Genomic DNA, 18652 nt, shown 5'->3' on the forward strand with positions numbered 1-18652 from the left:
TAAGGCCTCGTCCACAGCACTCTGGTAGAAAGGTGTAGATGTGTCTCTAAACACTTGAGACCACCAAGATGTTGTTTGTTGTTGTGACATCAGGTTGAGTCCAGACTTGATGAAGGTCAGATGGACATGAAGAGCAGCCAGAAACTCCTGAACACTCAGATGGACGAAGCAGAACACCTTGTCCTGGTACAGGCCGCTCTCCTCTTTAAAGATCTGTGTGAACACTCCTGAGTACACTGAGGCTGCTCTGATATCGATGCCACACTCTGTCAGGTCTGATGCATAGAAGATCAGGTTTCCTTTCTGCAGCTGCTCAAAAGCCAGTTTTCCCAGAGTCTCAATCATCTTCCTGCTCTCTGGACTCCAGTGTGGATCTGTCTCAGCTCCTCCATCATACTTGACCTTCTTCAGTTTCAGATGAACCACCAGGAAGTGGATGTACATCTCAGTCAGGGTCTTGGGCAGCTCTCCTCCCTCTCTGGTCTTCAACAGCTTCTCCAGAACTGTAGCAGTGATCCAGCAGAAGACTGGGATGTGGCACATGATGTGGAGGCTTCGTGAGGTCTTGATGTGGGAGATGATCTTTCTGGCCTGCTCCTCATCTCTGAACCTCTTCCTGAAGTACTCCTCCTTCTGTGGGTCAGTGAACCCTCTGACCTCTGTCACCATGTCAACACACTGAGGAGGGATCTGATTGGCCGCTGCAGGTCGTGTGGTTATCCAGAGGCGAGCAGAGGGAAGCAGGTTCCCCCTGATGAGGTTGGTCAGCAGCACGTTGACTGAGGTGGACTCTGTCACATCAGTCAGGATCTCAGTGTTGGGGAAGTCCAGAGGAGGTCGACACTCATCCAGACCGTCAAAGATGAAGACCACCTGGAACTGATCAAACCTGCTGATTCCTGGTGCTTTGGTTTCAGAGAAGAAGAGATGAACAAGTTCCACCAAGCTGAACTTTTTCTCCTTCAGCAGATTCAGCTCTCTGAAGGTGAAGGGAAATGTTAAGTCTATGTCCTGGTTGGTTTTGTCTTCAGCCCAGTCCAGAGTGAACTTCTGTGTTAAGACTGTTTTCCCAATGCCAGCCACTCCCTTTGTCATCACTGTTCTGATTGGTCGGTCTCTTCCAGGTGAGGCTTTAAAGATGTCTTCTTGTCTGATGGTTGTTTCTGGTCTGTCTGGTTTCCTGGACGCTGTTTCAATCTGTCTGACCTCATGTTCATCATTGACCTCTCCAGTCCCTCCCTGTGTGATGTAGAGCTCTGTGTAGATCTGGTTCAGAAGGGTTTTGTGTCCTGCTATAGCGATGCCCTCAAACACACACTTGAACTTCTCCTTCAGGTTGCCTTTGAGTTTAGGCTGGCATTTGTGAAGAGCTTCTGAATGAATGAACAACAGATAATAGGACAATAAGGTCCTCGTAACAACAGGTTACAGTAAATGAATCTAAACACAGAAATATTTGGATCTAAATTCATGTAGTCATGGTGATGACTATAACCGTGAAATGTGACATCCCCTCACAAAAGGTGCTGAACTTTACCTGCTGCTGCTTCTGCTGACGGGTATTGTCCTGTTGGAGGAAAGGGAATCATCAATCATGAGGAGTAGCAGGACCGACCCAGTTGACTTTGTCCTCTGTGTGGAAATATTTACAAAGCCAAGATATTTAACAAAGGTAAAACCCTAGCTGCACTTCCCATGACTGACCTTCATTAATTCCCATCTTCTTCAGAATTAACCTCGCCACCTGCAGAACTTTCTCAGTAGTGTGCATGCCGACCATCAAGTCCACTGTTTTCTCTCTGCTTGCATCCTCCAGCTCACACTTTGGGATGTCAGGGGAACCATCCAGTAATTCAGCATCCTGCAGGTACCACTGGAAGCGTTTCAGCTCTTCGTTCCCCAAATTCTTCAAAATGTGCAGCAGCTGCTCCTTCACAGATGTCGCCATCTTTGTTGCCTGACAGAACCAGATCAGTGACACTGTTTCACCAAGACTGATACCACAATTTATCATGGTAAGGGATGTGACTCTATTTAGTGCCATCACATCCCTGGTTTGTTAATTAATATACAGTATTTAACACTGGTAGGATAAATCTGAAATGTCCTCCATCTGTACACAGGACAAACATCAGTGTGACTCACAGCAGTGATGGCCAACAAAAGACAGAAGGTATTTCAGTGTTCAGTCTGCTCCTCAGACATAGTCTCATAATTTTGACCCTGGTAGTTTTTGGTTTTTGTGAAATCTGTTTTTGTGTGCAAAGTAAATTAAATCAAGCATCAAAAATAAAACTATGGTATAAAAATTATTTGCTCTGTTTAAAAAGGACAGTCAATCACACAATCAGTATAAAACACATTTAGAACTTCAAGACAATATAGTTTAGAACAGCCTTTCTCAAAGTGGGTGCCGCGGCACACTGGGGTGCCGTCTGACTGCGTCAAGGGTGCCGTGAAAAAAATACCTCTTCTGACATAAAGGGGCCGTGTCCACCGGACGCCCTTTTAGCGCTCTGGGCGTCTACTTTTCATTCAGATCCTATAGAGCTCGGTGTGCACACCACTCAGCGCCCTCGCCGGGAAAAAAAAAGCTCTCTGCGTTTTTTTGTTGTTGTGGCGCTCAGAGGCTCAGAGTTGAAATATGTTCAACTTTTGGAACAGCGCCGTGCTTGTCAAGCGGCTCGTTTTATAACCTGGTAATGGCAGCGTTCTGAGGGAGAGCGAGGGAGAGAGAGAGAGAGAGCGACCACTCCAAAAGTGTGTTTGGTGGACACGGCCGTGTACACTGGACACCGGACGCTATGAAAAAAATGCGTGGTACCAGGCACACGTCTCCCACTGATGGTGAGTCATACCCCCTCCTCTCTCCAGTGGAGGGCTTTATAAGTGAGTAGCAGCACCTTGAAATGAATTCTGAACGGGACCGGTAACCAGTGCAGAGTGGCAAGAATGGGTGTGATGTGGTAGGGTTTTTTGACTTTGTCAGTAGTCTGTTTTTTTTTTTTACCTTGTCAGTAGTCTGGCAGTAGCTTCGTAAACCAGCCGCTCCCGGAAATGCAATTCATTTCATTTCTGAAGAGAGTCTGGCCTCATCCCCGTTGTAAGCGTTTGGCCTGAAACCCTCAGAAGGCCGAGCCAATCAGCGTCGCCGCTGTGATTGACACAGCACGTTGGCCAATCAGGGACCGACTGGTGCAAAGCCCCGTCACTACACCAACTTGCTGATTGGCTGAATGGGGTTGTCTGTCAACGCTACTACTCCCGCCCAGCTCCCGCCCCCCCCAAACGCAGACAGGGGGAATGAGGCCAGACTCTCCCTCAGAAATGAAATGCATTTCCACGAGAGGCTGGTTTACGAGGCTAGTCTGGCAGCTGCATTTTGGACAAGTTGAAGGCGGTCGATGGATGACTGATTAAGGCATGTGAAGAGTGAGTTACAGTAGTCCAGTCTGGATGATATGAAAGCATGTATTGACATTTCTAGTTCTGAGTGGGAAACTATGGAACGGAGCTTGGCAATGTTTCTCAGGTGGAAGAACCAGTTTCGGGAGAGGGTTTTCACATGTTTTTCTAGATGCATAGATTTGTCAAAATGCACTCCAAGGTTCTTGATGTTTGTGTGGATGTGGTTCTTGAGTGGTCCGGGATGGTCTTGTACCCTGGCTGTGACACAGTTGGAGGCTATGACTAGAACCACAGTCTTTGCAGTATTTAGCTGCAGGAGGTTGGTTGCCATCCAGCCTTCAATAGCTGCCAGGCAATCCAGGAGGGTGCTGAAGCCCTGTATTTTATCAGGTGTAAATGAAAAATGGAGCTGAGAGGAGGTATATGTAAGAGTGCCAGTACTCACACACAAAGGACTGAGGACATGTTTTGGTCTTACCAGGGGGTCAGCCAGGGTTCGATTCCCAGCACATGAAAGGATATGGGTTAAGAGCACGTCGACGAGATGGCAGGCTGACCTAACGCTCTCACCAAATCACAGATTATTTCCCCAGATTCAAGTGCTTTAGTGTGGCAATATAGTTGTTAAACGAAGGAAGGGGACAAAACCAGCAAAGCTAAAAGTAAAATGAATACAAGATCCGGAAAAAATGATAAAGTAGCCATGGAGAGCGACGACGAAGCTAATGCTAGCTCGCCTAGCCCGGCCGGACTAGACCCGACTGATGCTAGCCTGCTAGCTAGTATCCACACTGAGATCAAGGCAATGCGCTCCGATGTAAAAAGTGAGCTGCACTCATTCCGGTCTACACTGAGAGAGGACGTGAAGAAGGAGCTGACTGAACTCCGAGAAGAGCTTAACCAGGCCCTGGGAGATATCAGGGGGGACTTGAAAAGCACAACAACGCGAGTCGAGGAAGCCGAACAGCGCGTGGCCGAGCTGGAGGAGCGCAACCTCGACCTCGAGGACTCGCTCCGACAAATGCAGCAAAAACAGGAAACCCTGCAAACGAAAATGACAGACTTGGAGGCCCGGTCACGGCGAAATAATGTCCGCATTTATGGAATACCTGAAGGTGAGGAAGAAAATAACATGATGGACTTTGTGGCCAAACTATTAAAGTCTGAGCTGGCTACTCCCAGCGAGCTTGATCTGAAAATACAGCGCTGCCACAGAGCCCTGGCTCCGCGACCACCACGAGAGGCTCCGCCGCGTTCCATAATAATAAACTTCCACGAGTATAAAACTAAAGAACTGATCCTGTCGTCTGCTTGGAAGAAGAAGGAGGTCTTTTACAAAGGCGCGAGAGTTTATTTTGACCACGACTTCCCGACGGAGGTAGTTAAGAAAAGAAGAGAGTATGCAGGAATAAGGAGAGTGCTTAAAGAGAAGGGTGTGCGATTTCAGACCCCCCCACCCGCTAAGCTCAAGGTGTTTTTGGACGGTGGACCCAGGATTTACAACGACGCAAGAGAAGCAGCAGATGACCTGCGGAAAAGGGGGTTCCCCATCGACCAAAACGAGCCAGGTCCAGCCCCAGAGCCTCGCATCACAGCGTGGGAGAGGGTCAAGGACAAGCATCGTCAACGAGCATCCCACCCGGAGCTGATACGAGAGAAGCTGAGTGCTTTCCGCCACAACCCCCAGGAGACCTGACTCCATGCCAGGTTCTAAATGTGTCTGATCTCCCTTAGCCCCACCAGGTGATTTGATAATTAGCAAATGACTCATAATAACTGCTACCCTCTCCCTCCTGCCCCCCCCCCTTTTTTATTATTATTATTTTATTAATTTATTTAATTTTACCTTCTTCACGTTGATCAAAGACTGACTTTTAGCTTGAGTTAAGCAGGCCAATTGAAAATGGGAGAGTGGTCTGGTAGAAAGACTGCCATGGTAGAGTACTATGCCAACTGAAGTAACTTTTGAAACCTCAAAGAGGGGCCCTTTTGTTAAAACAGGCTTTCCCCTCAATTTTAAAGAGCACGTAAACTCTTTAACAGTGGAAGTCAATTTGTTGTATACTCACTATGTTCTGTATTCACATTTCACTAGTTGTTCCTACCCAAGTTCTAGGGTAATATGTTACAGGTTGCAACAGGCTATTAATGACACAAGGAAACAAAGCAAATGGACTTTCAGGAATATAAGATAATAACACTTAATGTGAATGGGTTACACAACCCAGTGAAAAGGAGCAAAGTTATTGCTAAAATTAAAAGGGAAAATATTCAAGTGGCTTTTTGGCAAGAGACACATCTTTCTAACTCAGAACATGAAAAATTAAAAAAGTTGGGGTTCACTAACACATTCTACTCCTTCCACAAATCTGGACGTAAAAGGGGAGTGGCAATTCTACTCTCAAAAAAGCTACAATTCCAATTAACCGCCCAAATTAAAGATAAGGAGGGTCGCTATATTTTAGTCAAAGGCATGATTGATTTCAAAGAAGTCACTTTGTTAAATGTATATATGCCACCAGGGCATGACAGATCATTTATTAAAAAAATTGTTGATTTACTAGCCCAAGAGTCATCAGGAACTTTAATCTGTGGGGGTGACTTGAATATTCAATTGCAACCCAAACTTGACTCAACAAATTTACACAAGAGGAGAAACCAAAACTCAGTATTCATGCGGAAAATGCTTAGGGAATTTGGTATGATAGATATATGGAGGGATCTTCACCCCACAGAAAAACAATTTACTTACTACTCCCCTTGTCACGCAGAATATTCCAGATTGGATTATTTTTTTTTATCTCTAATGCTGATAGACACAGAATAAGTGAATGTAAGATAGGAGTTAGAGATGTGTCAGATCATTCAGGAGTATACCTCTCTCTACATCTAAACAATAAAAGGAAGAATACTCTATGGAGGCTTAATACTAGCTTGTTGAATGATAGAGTTTGTAAAGAATATATAAAAGAACAGTTAAAAGAATATATGCTAAATAATGATAATGGAACAGTGTCACCAAATGTCCTGTGGGATGCCTGGAAGGCAGTACTTAGGGGTAAACTCATAGCCTTTGCATCCCACAGGAAAAAGGAGAAACAAAAACACTTAGCAGAGCTGCAGTCTAAACTGAAGAATCTTGAAACTCAACATTCGACCCACAGAGACCCACGAACATGGGCCCAACTAAAGTGTATTAAACAAGAAATAAATCAGATTTATGATGAAGAAAATGAGAAGAAAATGAGGTTTACTAAACAAAAATATTATGAAACCGGCCCAAAGGCTATGAAGCTTCTGTCTTGGAGATTACGTAAACAACAAGCAGAAAGAACTGTTTACAAAATAAGAAACCCAAAAAACAACAAAGTCTGCCATAAGCTAGATGAAATTCAACAAGCTTTTGAAGTCTACTACAAAGACTTATATACTCAACCTGACAAAGCTGATGACTCTGTAATTGATGAGTTCCTGAAGTCTCTGGATCTTCCCTCAATAGGAGAACATCAAAATAATGCACTGACAGCTGAGATAACAACTGCTGAACTGGGTGGCGCTATCTCTCGACTTAAGGCCAACAAAACACCAGGGTCTGATGGATTTGTTAGCGAATGGTACAAAACATTCAAACTTGAGATGATGCCTTTTCTTCTTAGATGCTTCAATCACACCCTTAAGGAAGGCCAGATGCCCCAATCTTGGAGCGAGGCAGTAATATCAGTCATTCCTAAGGAGGGAAAAGACAAGGGAGAATGTAGTTCCTATAGGCCGATATCCATTTTGAATACGGACTATAAGCTGTTTGCCTCAATTATAGCCAAAAGGATAGAACATATTGTCTCTGAAATGATAGACCCTGACCAAACAGGATTTGTCCGAGAAAGACAGACTCAGGACAATATTAGACGAACTCTCCATGTGGTAGATTATGTGATTAAGGAAAATATTAGTGCAACACTTATTAGTCTAGATGCAGAGAAAGCGTTTGACTCTGTTGGATGGGGCTTCCTCTATCAAACACTTCAACGTTTTGGCTTTAATGAAAAATCTGTTCAGTGTATTAGATCACTTTATTCAAACCCCACTGCCAGAATAAGAATCAATGGTCACCTATCACAATCTATCAAGCTTGAGAGAGGTTGTCGCCAAGGATGTCCACTAAGCCCCGCCCTCTTTGCACTCTTCATAGAGCCCTTAGCTCAGGTAATAAGGGAGGATCCAGAGATTAAAGGCATTTCAATCGGAGGCAGTGAATATAAGATAAGTCTGTTCGCAGATGACATTTTGCTCACTTTAACTGACTTACAAAGAAGTATACCTAAGCTGATGTCTCTTTTGAGGCTGTTTGGCTTATATTCCGGGTATAAGTTGAATACACACAAGACCCAGATACTCACGTATAATTTCACACCGAACACTGACTTGAAAGGCAGATTTGATTTTAAATGGGACGCCCCTGCCATTAAATATTTAGGAGTTTGGATCCCAAAAGACATTACCAAAATATACAAGACAAATTATGATCCAGTTATTAAGAATATCAAAGCAGATCTAGATAGGTGGACTGTACTACCTTTAGACATGTCAAATAGAATTGAAACGATAAAAATGAATGTCCTTCCCCGGCTACTGTATTTATTCCAGTCACTTCCTGTAGAGATCCCCGCAAAAGACTTTAGGGAATGGAATAGAATTATATCAAGATTTGTCTGGAACAGTAAGAGGCCCCGAATAAAATATAAGACCTTGCAGTTACCTAAAGATGAGGGGGGACTCTCTCTACCATGTGTGGAGGACTATTATATTGCTGCCCAGCTAAGACCTCTAGCTTGCTGGTGTAATTCAAATTATTCAGCTATATGGAAAGACTTGGAGTTAAAGCAATGTGAAACACCAATACAGGCTTTATTAGGTAATTGCCAACACCATGATCCCCATCTGGATAAATTAAATAGCTGGACCAGGGTTGCTCTTAAGGTGTGGTTTAGCTCCTGTAAAAAACTCCATCTTGAGAAGCATGCAAAAATATTGAAATGGGTGTCATATGACTCAGAATTTATACCATCACTTCTAGATAAGCGATTCAAGCAGTGGACACACAATGGTGTAACCGCCTACTGCACTATAGTTGATAAGGATGGTCTACAGTCTTTCACCCACATCTGTAAATCATATAGACTGGGAAGAGAGGATATGTTCAGATATTTCCAGGTCAGAGATTACTTCAACAAGGAAATAAAACTAACAGATAATAAAGATGCCAATCTGATCAGTGTATTTATAGATGCATATAATGCTAAAGACACTAAACATTTAATTTCACAAATTTACAAAAGACTACAAAACTCCAAGAACCATTCTACTATCCAGGTTAAGCAAAAATGGGAGGCGGAGTCTGGCCTGGAGATATCTGAGGATGATTGGAAATCTGTTTGGGCAGGTCAAGCTAAAACCACCAACTCCAGAGCTTGGCGAGAATTCTGCTGGAAGAACATAATAAACAATTTTGTTACTCCTAAATTGAAATTTAAACAGCAGGGTTTTCAGGGACAGGATAAATGCTGGAGACAATGTGGCCAGACAATGGCCGATCACTTTCATATATTCTGGGCTTGCCCGCTTATCCAACCATATTGGCAAGAGCTTGCTGAAGAAATTCAGTCAATCCTTGGTTTAAAAGTTGATTTTTCTTTCATCACGTTATACCTGGGTAAATTCCCAGTTGGACTTATGGCTCAGGACAACTATCTTTACAAAGTGCTTTTGGCTGCAAGCAAAAAGGCCATTACACGGAAATGGCTGCAGACAAACTTGCCATCAAAGAATGACTGGATCACCATTGTTAACGAAATACAGTGCATGGAAAAACTGACCTTCGTCCTAAGACTACGAGCTGAACAATTTGCCAAGTACTGGGAAAAGTGGACTTCATATTCTCTAACGTGTAACTCACTGTCTGTGTGAATAACCCCATTTGCTCTAATGTATGCCCTATGTCAAACTTGTCAACCTGTCTGTTCTATATGATTTTGTTTTTTCTGTTTTCTGTTTTATTGTTTGTCCTTTATTGTTGAAAAAATAATTGAAAACTCAATAAAAAGAAAGTTTCAAAAAAAGAAAAATGGAGCTGAATGTCATCTGCATAACAGTGATGGGAGATGCCAGGAAACTTACTGATGATGTGACTGAGTGGGAGCAGTACAGGGCGAACAGGAGAGGGGCCAGAACAGAGCCTTGAGGTACCCCACAATGCAAGGGGGTGGAGTCTGACCTGTAGGGACCGACGGCCACCGAGAAACATCTGTCGCTGAGGTATGATGCAAACCAAGCTAGGGCGGAGCCCGTCACGCCCACCCAGGCCCTGAGCCTGCCGAGGAGTAAGCTGTGATCTACAGGATCAAATGCTGCGCTTAAATCTAATAGGACCAACAGGGCGCACCATTTCACGTGGCTACGAGCAAAACCTGGAACGAGGTGGTGAGAAATAAAGAGAGAAAAACACAAAGAATAGACATGTAGCCTGAAACTGCACAATAGGAAGACCTTTCTGAGAAATCACGTGACACGACTGTGAACAGAGCGGACGTGACTTTGTGGTTGACAGTTATTGCTGGAGTGGGGGAGGAAGTCTCAGTACTGTCATTAAACGTCATGTCTCCTTCCCTTTGTTACTTTTAGGACTTATTATTTCAGTATTAAGTTTGTGTAAATATACAGAGCTTTTTAATGGAATTGTGCAGATATGAAAATAAGACAAATCCTCCATCAGAGTTACTGAACAAGTGGCTGTAGTGAAAAACAACTGTGAACTACACTCGTCTGTTCCTCAGCAAAGTGAAGTGAGGGCTGAGCCTCCACCTGCAGGGAGAGCTGAGGCCTGTACTGCGAAGGAGGCTCAACATACCTAGGCTTTGTGCTCAAGATGCAGCTCAACAAACCCTCAAGTCCGCAATCAGAGCTAAACGGTACTGTGACGGTGGTTATCAACTTAATTAGTCAAGTCCGGTTCTCAGCTTTGTGCTCTGCGCGCGTTCACATAAAAGGGAGCGTTTGACGTCATATTATTCTACTTCCGCACGAAATGGATCCACAACGGGCTGATTTCAGCCAAGACGAGTGCAATTGTTTTAATGGAGAGAGTATGAGCGATATTAAAAAAAAGCACGATCACAGCCTGAAGCAACAGTGTTGCTGCAAATATGACAAGAGAGGAGGCTGCTTTTAATTTTTCTGACAGCTCTTGCGCTACTTTTAAATATGAAGCTTTATCCATATAAACTAGAGCAACATCAACTGTCATTTTAAATTGTGTTTTATATTGTTATATATTTCACTGATCGCAATTATAACGCGAGTGTGTGTTTTATTGGAAGCGAGGCTGGATAGGTTACAGTGAGGTTTTTTTTTAGGTGCTGTAGCTACAAGCAAATCTCATAAACAAAGACCTTTTTAAATGTGAAAACAGCGGAGACTTATTCAAGATTTGCGTTTGGGCAACACTGAAATATAACAGGCGACACATCGGAATTAATTTATTCACGGCCACATTAAGTGAAATTATTAACTTTACCGATTATCCATCTGATTATCTGTCCTGCTGCGAGCGAACAACTTCTATCAGTGGTGACTGACTGTATATAAAAGTAAAATATAGGCTATAGTCTAATATATAATGAGTTCCTGACGCTCAGCTCAACGGGTGAGGAGGCGGAGACTCAGCGGAGACGCTCAGAGAAAGTAAACAGCAGCGATCAGCTGATCTCTCCCTCCGTACAAACGCTCCGTTCTGATCCAGCTCCACTGGACTTTCAAAGTAAAGGTGCCGCCAGCTGTAAATGAGTTAAAATAGTGAAACAGCTGCGCTTTTATAGCCGGTTTTATGATTAAACTCTGAACATAACCTGGTCGGGACCAGGTTATGAGCTAAGCATAAGTTACCATGGTGATCTAGCCTCGTTAAAAGACAGCCACCTTGGGGCGGTGCGTGGCGCAGTGGGTAGAGCCGCCGCCCCATGTAGAGGCTACAGTCCTCACCGCAGGCGTCCCCGGTTCGAATCCCGCGTCGGGCAGACCTTTCCTGCATGTCATTCCCCCTCTCTCTGCCTCCCCATTTCCTGTCTATCTCTACTGTCATCACTATCAAATAAAGGCAAAAAGCCGAAAAATATACTTAAAAAAAAAAAAGACAGCCACCTTCGCAGTACAGGAGAGGCTGGCTTTACACTCAACATACCTCGCTAACCCACTAAACTGGCTTCGCAGTACAAGCCTCTGCACTCAGTCACAACAACAAGGTTTACACAACAAGGTTTACACACCTGTCCACCACAGTGTCATTCTGCTGTCAACCAGCAGATGGTGCTGAAGGAAGGAAAGTTCTGCTGTCAACCAGCAGATGGTGCTGAAGGAAGGAAAGTTCAAATCCTTCTCACATCAAACTGTTCTGTCAAATCTTGCATAGTTCCCCTTCAATAGCTAAATGTTTAAAACACAACATTCACCACCTTCCTTCATGTACAACTGAACCTTTATCCACTGGAGAACAAACAGAACAAAGGAGAGTTCCCCTCTGGACTGAGAACATGAATCAGCTGAGTGGTAGAACAAAGACGACACTCACCAGGTGAATTCAGACCCACATCCAGTCAGAGTCGCTCTTCCTTCACCTGTAGAGGAAACACAGAGAGAAGCATCAGCATCAGTCTATAATCACTTCACAGTCAAAGAGTAGAGACATTAACATGACGACAGTGAACACAACAGGAAAGACAGGAAGTAGAAAACAGGGAACTGCAAACAGGAAATGAGAGAAAGAGTGAGAAAGAGAGAAAAGCAACAGAACTTACAGACTTTCCATCAGGACTTTAACATGTGAGGATCTTCATCAGTTTATCCTTCAGTCAGTGACAGTCGACTGGTCTCTGAGCTGCTGTCACAGCAAAGTGAAGTGGAGCAACAAAACAGGAAGACCTTTCTGAGAAATCATGTGACACGACTGTGAACATAGTCGACGTGACTTTGTGGTTGACACAGTTATTGCTGGAGTGGGGGAGGAAGTCTCAGTACTGTCATTAAACTTCATGTCTCCTTCCCTTTGTTACTTTCAGGACTTATTATTTCAGTATTAAGTTTGTGTAAATATACAGAGCTTTTTAATGGAATTGTGCAGATATGAAAATAAGACAAATCCTCCATCAGAGTTACTGAACAAGTGGCTGTAGTGAAAAACAACTGTGAACTACACTCATCTGTTCCTCAGCAAATTGAAGTGAGGGCTGAGCCTCCACCTGCAGGGAGAGCTGCACTCAGTCACAACAACAAGGTTTACACAACAAGGTTTACACACCTGTCCACCACAGTGTCATTCTGCTGTCAACCAGCAGGTGGTGCTGAAGGAAGGAAAGTTCAAATCCTTCTCACATCAAACTGTTCTTTCAAATCTTGCATAGTTCCCCTTCAATAGCTAAATGTTTAAAACACAACATTCACCACCTTCCTTCATGTGCAACTGAACCTTTATCCACTGGAGAACAAACAGAACAAAGGAGAGTTCCCCTCTGGACTGAGAACATGAATCAGCTGAGTGGTAGAACAAAGACGACACTCACCAGGGGTCTCATTTATAACCGTTGCGTACGCACAAAACGGGGCTGAAAGTGGCGTACGTGACTTTTTACGCCAAGGTTGTGATCTATAAAAAACAAACTTGACGGGAGAGTGTGCGCAGCTCTAAGCAAACTCTGAGCCATGCGTACGCATGGTTTGGAGGAAAAGGGGAATTGGCGACACAGACGGTGTGGTGGTGAACTGAAGTCAGACTCAGGAAATGATGAGTGAGAAGAACGATTATGTTTTTATTATCGGCCGTCACACATTTAATTTCAACCCGTATGCGTTAGATCCATGTTGCCACGGTGATTTAATTCAACAGCGCCCTTATTTTGCATCGGACTGGTGTTTCAGAAACATCTTCTTAGAATCTAACTGAAAATTCAAAATCAAAATTCCTTCTCTATATTTAATCACCACCATCTCTCCGTCATATTGTCCACTCCCAGAGCGCAGGAGGAGGAGAGGACGCCGCGGCTGCATGGGATAAATACATGGTGTAAATAACTATATGTTCCTATGATACTGTGAACATATGATCGAGAGTCAATTAAATCTCAAACCCTGGGGAAAAAAATCCAGTAATCGTTCCCACAATTGTTACATTCTGTTTTCTTGTTAACAAGAGAAGTGTCATGTTTGATCATTCCTCAGAATGTAACTGATTCTGCTAATTATTCAAAGTTTTATCGATCAGTCTAATTACTGTAAATAATACAGCGGTGAGCCCCGTGCGTAATTCTGCACCACGGCACCGCTGGAGGAGAAAGGAGGGAGAGGGAGACCATGATGAAGGTTAATAACTCTTTCAGATTAAAACTGTTGTCATTGTTGTAACTATGTGCTGAACCGGGTCCAGCATGTGAGAGGGCAGCGCACCAAAACAACACCGCGTGCGCTCTGAGCCGCTGACGCCGTTAACAGCTGCAGCAGCACGTCACGTTGCCACTTTCACACCTGCAGCTAATTCACAACACCGACAGAACAAGAGCACGTCAGGCTCATTGACATGCAGATCACATTCATGTGGTGGTTTGCATTGACCATCTAGGGTTAAAACAGGGCGTGAACAGGGCGGAACGTGAAGCGGATTCAGCTGCGCACACTTGTAGGAACTCTGTGATTTATAAAGGGAAGTTTGCTTGCAAGTGTGCGTACGCAGGGTTTTATAAGTCTGAATATTTACTGGCACACGCAAAACTTGGCTTTTGGGCGTACGTACACTTTTAGTAACGATCCCACGCACAGTTTTATAAATGAGACCCCTGGTGAATTCAGACCCACATCCAGTCAGAGTCGCTCTTCCTTCACCTGTAGAGGAAACACAGAGAGAAGCATCAGCATCAGTCTATAATCACTTCACAGTCAAAGAGTAGAGACATTAACATGACGACAGTGAACACAACAGGAAAGACAGGAAGTAGAAAACAGGGAACTGCAAACAGGAAAAGAGAGAAAGAGTGAGAAAGAGAGAAAAGCAACAGAACTTACAGACTTTCCATCAGGACTTTAACATGTGAGGGTCTTCATCAGTTTATCCTTCAGTCAGTGACAGTCGACTGGTCTCTGAGCTGCTGTCAGAGCAAAGTGAAGTGGAGCGACACCACAGGAAGACCTTTCTGAGAAATCATGTCACACGACTGTGAACATAGTCGACGTGACTTTGTGGTTGACACAGTTATTGCTGGAGTTGGGGAGGGGGTCTTAGTACTGTCATTAGTGTGAATGCTGAAAGCGTAAGTAGGCTATTCTCTACTCTAACCAAGCCTTTTTAATAATCAGTGGGTGGATCAATGGATTATCATATACATGTTAGGATGGGTCTATCTGTGTAGTCTCATCTGTCATAAACACGTATGTTGCAGAGCCTCCACTCTCCCTGTAACAAGCTACAAGTCATTTATTCTGCTGTTAATGACGGTAAAAATAAAACATAAGGTAAATATCCTGCATAGTTCTCCTCCTGTCCCTAGCAACGGCCCGTTTTACCTAGCAACGGTCTGGCAATCGACTGCTGGAATTCTTTTTCTGTTGTTGTTCTGGTAATTCTACATAGTCAACCTAGTCAGTTTTCATTTCACCGCATCTATGACTCGTCCAACGGTGCTAACAGACCAGAGGGAGCTGATATCACCATTCGGTAATTTATTTTTTTTCCTGAATGTGTCTAAATCTTATTGAACTTTTTGTATATTCCACAAGAGCACTGGTTACTCCCCTGTGTGCCCTCCTGTGTGTTTTGACCGAAGAACATGAGACCGTCAACGACCAAGTATTAGAGTTAATGTGAAAAAACGATTCTCTTTGCTGAAGCGGCTAGCTGCCCGTTAGCTCCATGTTAGCCATGCTAACCGTAGCTCGTCTCAGACATTTACCGGACTGGGATCAAACTAATACGGTTTAACATCTAATGACCACAGTTTCATGTTAGCAGAACTGGTTTGTGAACTGGGTGATGATGTGTTAAAGGGATAGTTCAACATTTTGGCAAATTCTCCTATTGCCGTATTCCCTATAGTCATAGCAGTAGGTTCATCACCTTTAATTATTGGTGCATGTTGTTTTGAGATCGGCGGGGCAGGGACGTGAGCTGCCCAGTGAACACAATGGAGGTGGACGAGTTGTGACCTGCACATTCACCACGCTCTGAAATAATCATGTACAATGATGTAACATTACGACACATGAAGCAAATACTTGGAACTACTTGTGCTTTTGAAATCACTCGGCCCAGCAGCCAAAACGACTCGTACCTGCTGTCACCTGCTATAGTCAGACTTGGCAAATAAAAAACATGGTCTTCAACATGAGTTCATGTTTATTTTATATTTTATTGTGTCAGCTTGAAACCATACAACCATGTGTCGTCGAACAGGAATGTGCACGGCCAATCAAATCCCAAACAATCCATGAACCAATCAATGATCACTAATAAACGAAAATGAAGTCATGAGTGTTAATTGGCTCCAGTTTCCAAGAAACAGCAGTTAGGTAATAATTATAGAAATATATAATAAAAAACAATCAGTCTCAAAGTCAAGATAAATTTAAATCTACAAACTTCATGAACTCAGCGTCATGGTAACAGATAAAATCATTGTCTGGTAGGATTAGTAGCTGATGGTTTTTGTGCTGCTCTACATCAGCAGGAAATGTCCATCACATATAAAACTGATTCAAATTATTTTATTTGATTCAGTAAAACCACAAAGAAAAATAAATCACATGTAATTCATTCTATTCAGTGTCTCTACAACATGATGTGTGTTTCCAGTTGTGTTTCTTGTTGTGTGTGTTTAGCTGTGAGCAGCTCACAAACAGCCTGTAAAGTTGAACATGAACAGTGAATGTGTTTAAAATGTGTTTTTCTCCTCAGTGACGCTGGCGACTCAGAGACTTTTAGCTTGGTGATATTAGGCCTCGTCCTTCATCAGCAGCTGAGTAAAAGTCACCGTGGTTTTTGTCCTGTAATAATCGACGCTTCCATCTTTAAAGGAAGAGGAAGAAGTTTACAAGAATCACTGAGAAGAGTTTAAAACATCCACTGGTTTAATCCATGAATGTGAAAACGTGAGTGAGAGACAGAGACAGAGACAGACGTGTAGAGACTGAACTGTCTGTTCAACAGTGAGAAGGTTTCTGTGACAGGAGGAGACTCTGCTTCACTCAACACAGACTCACTGAGGAAACAGTAGTGTAGAATCTAAACCCAGGATACAGAGGTTGAGTGAAGGTGGTGTTGAAGGTGTAGAGGTGGATCAGTGAGTCAGAGGAGACTCTGTAGAAGGACAGAGAGCCAGCAGGACAGTCCACATACACTGCTACTCTGTTAGAGACAGAGGAGGAGGAGGAGGAGGAGGAGGAGGAGGAGGAGGAGGAGGGGGAGGAGGAGGAGGAGGGGATACGTGTCTCTATGTTATTGTGCCAGACGTAGTAACGACCATCATAGCAGAGCAGACTCCAGGACTGATTGTTCCTTCCAAACAAACAGTCTTCACTGTTTCCTTTCCTTCTGATTCCTCTGTAACTCACTGATATATCAACGGTTCCTCTCCACTCGACCTCCCAGTAGCAGCGACCAGTCAGACCAGTTGAACACAGCAGCTGAAGCCAGTAGTCAAATCTGTCTGGATGACGAGGATATGACTGATGCTCCTCCACACATGTTGCCTTCCTGTTGTTGTCAGACAGTTTGATGTTTGTGTTCACTGTGTTTGTGTCGATTGTGAGTGGACAGGAATCTGATGGAGAGAACAAGACACAGCTGCAGTTATTGATCATGTGATCAGTTATTGACAGTTTGATGAAGACTCATGAGGTCAGTGATGTGACAGTGTGAAGATGGTTGAATGTGCTGCTCAAAGTAAAAACAGACTTACACTTCCTCAGACCTGGTGTCAACCATGGGACTCCAGCAGGCTCCACCCTGAAAGGAGGAGGGGGGTCAGAGCAGCACCTTCTCTGTCAGCATGCACACATGGACATTACATGGCTCTCACACACACACTGTTTTATCACTGTGTTCACATGGAGGCTGGTATGTCTGGATGAACACTGAGCACAGAGAAGAAGGAGCTGGAGTCTTTATCTAGTGATGATACAGAGCAGGAGGAGACCAGGAGGAAACACTTCATCATGTCTTTTCTCCATGTCATGTCACTGCAGTGTGAGACACACACTTTCACTCTCTGACTCTCAAGCTGCACAAACACACGTCACAGCAAAGAAGATGAAGACACAACAGGTGGAGCTGACCAGCCCAGATATCCCACAATGCACCAGGAAAGGCACAGGTGAAGACACGTTTGTTAGAGCTCAGTGAAACAGAGAGTTTAGTGAGAAACACTGAGTGTGAACACAACTTGTGTTTGTCTGAAGAAAACTCCCCAGGAAGCTGAAGAATGAGGCTGTGAGCAGGTTTCCACAGGAGCCACAGCCAAGGGCGTCAGTTTACTTTGAAAAGTGGTGGGGACAATGACCATATGCAACCCCCCCCCCCTTGGAAGCCTGGACCGTGGACCCGATGGGGCTGGACTCACGGCCATTTTTTTTTTTTTTTTTAATATATGTCCAAACAAAAACAATATTGACAATATATGTCCAAAAGACTTTGTCCCGTCGTCACGACGTGAGTGAGGATCGGATGGTGGCTCAGGTTTAGTGATGAGGAAACTGTCACTGTCAGCAGCTGCTCCAAACAGACACGTTACTAACTTTATTGTGAAGGGACAAATTAGATGTTGATTTCGTTAACAGTGACTTTGCACCCGAACAGGGGCGGGGTTATGGGATGGCTACTTGGGCTCAAGCCCCGGATGTTTTTGCCAAAGCCCCGGATGTTTTACAGTAGGGGCAAAAAAAATCTCAACGCAGTTCATGTCTGTCTCCTTCCGCTGACCGCACCTGAAGTGTAGCCTCATGGACGTCGGAACTGTTTATTGAGAGGGGGGGGGGGGGGGGACGCACACTTAGCAGTGATTATGTGATCTGAAGTTACTTTATAACAGCATACCGCATCATTTCATCAAATAATGGCCTGTATTCAATCATTACACAAACAAAAAAAAGGCCGGCCCTAAATACAAGAAAAACAAACAAACAAACAAACAAAACTCATGTGTGGACTGTCTGTGAA

General features: G+C 43.9%; 1 protein-coding gene across 1 annotated transcript in view; it reads right to left on the bottom strand.

Moving 5' to 3' along the window:
- Nucleotides 1-18652, bottom strand: part of LOC310991316 (uncharacterized protein) — a 126176-nt gene that overhangs the window by 32494 nt on the left and 75030 nt on the right. The gene's annotated exons all lie outside the window — the stretch shown is intronic.

The sequence above is a fragment of the Trachurus trachurus genome (assembly GCF_905171665.1).
Source record: "Trachurus trachurus genome assembly, chromosome: 9".
Taxonomy (NCBI): Eukaryota; Metazoa; Chordata; class Actinopteri; order Carangiformes; family Carangidae; genus Trachurus; species Trachurus trachurus.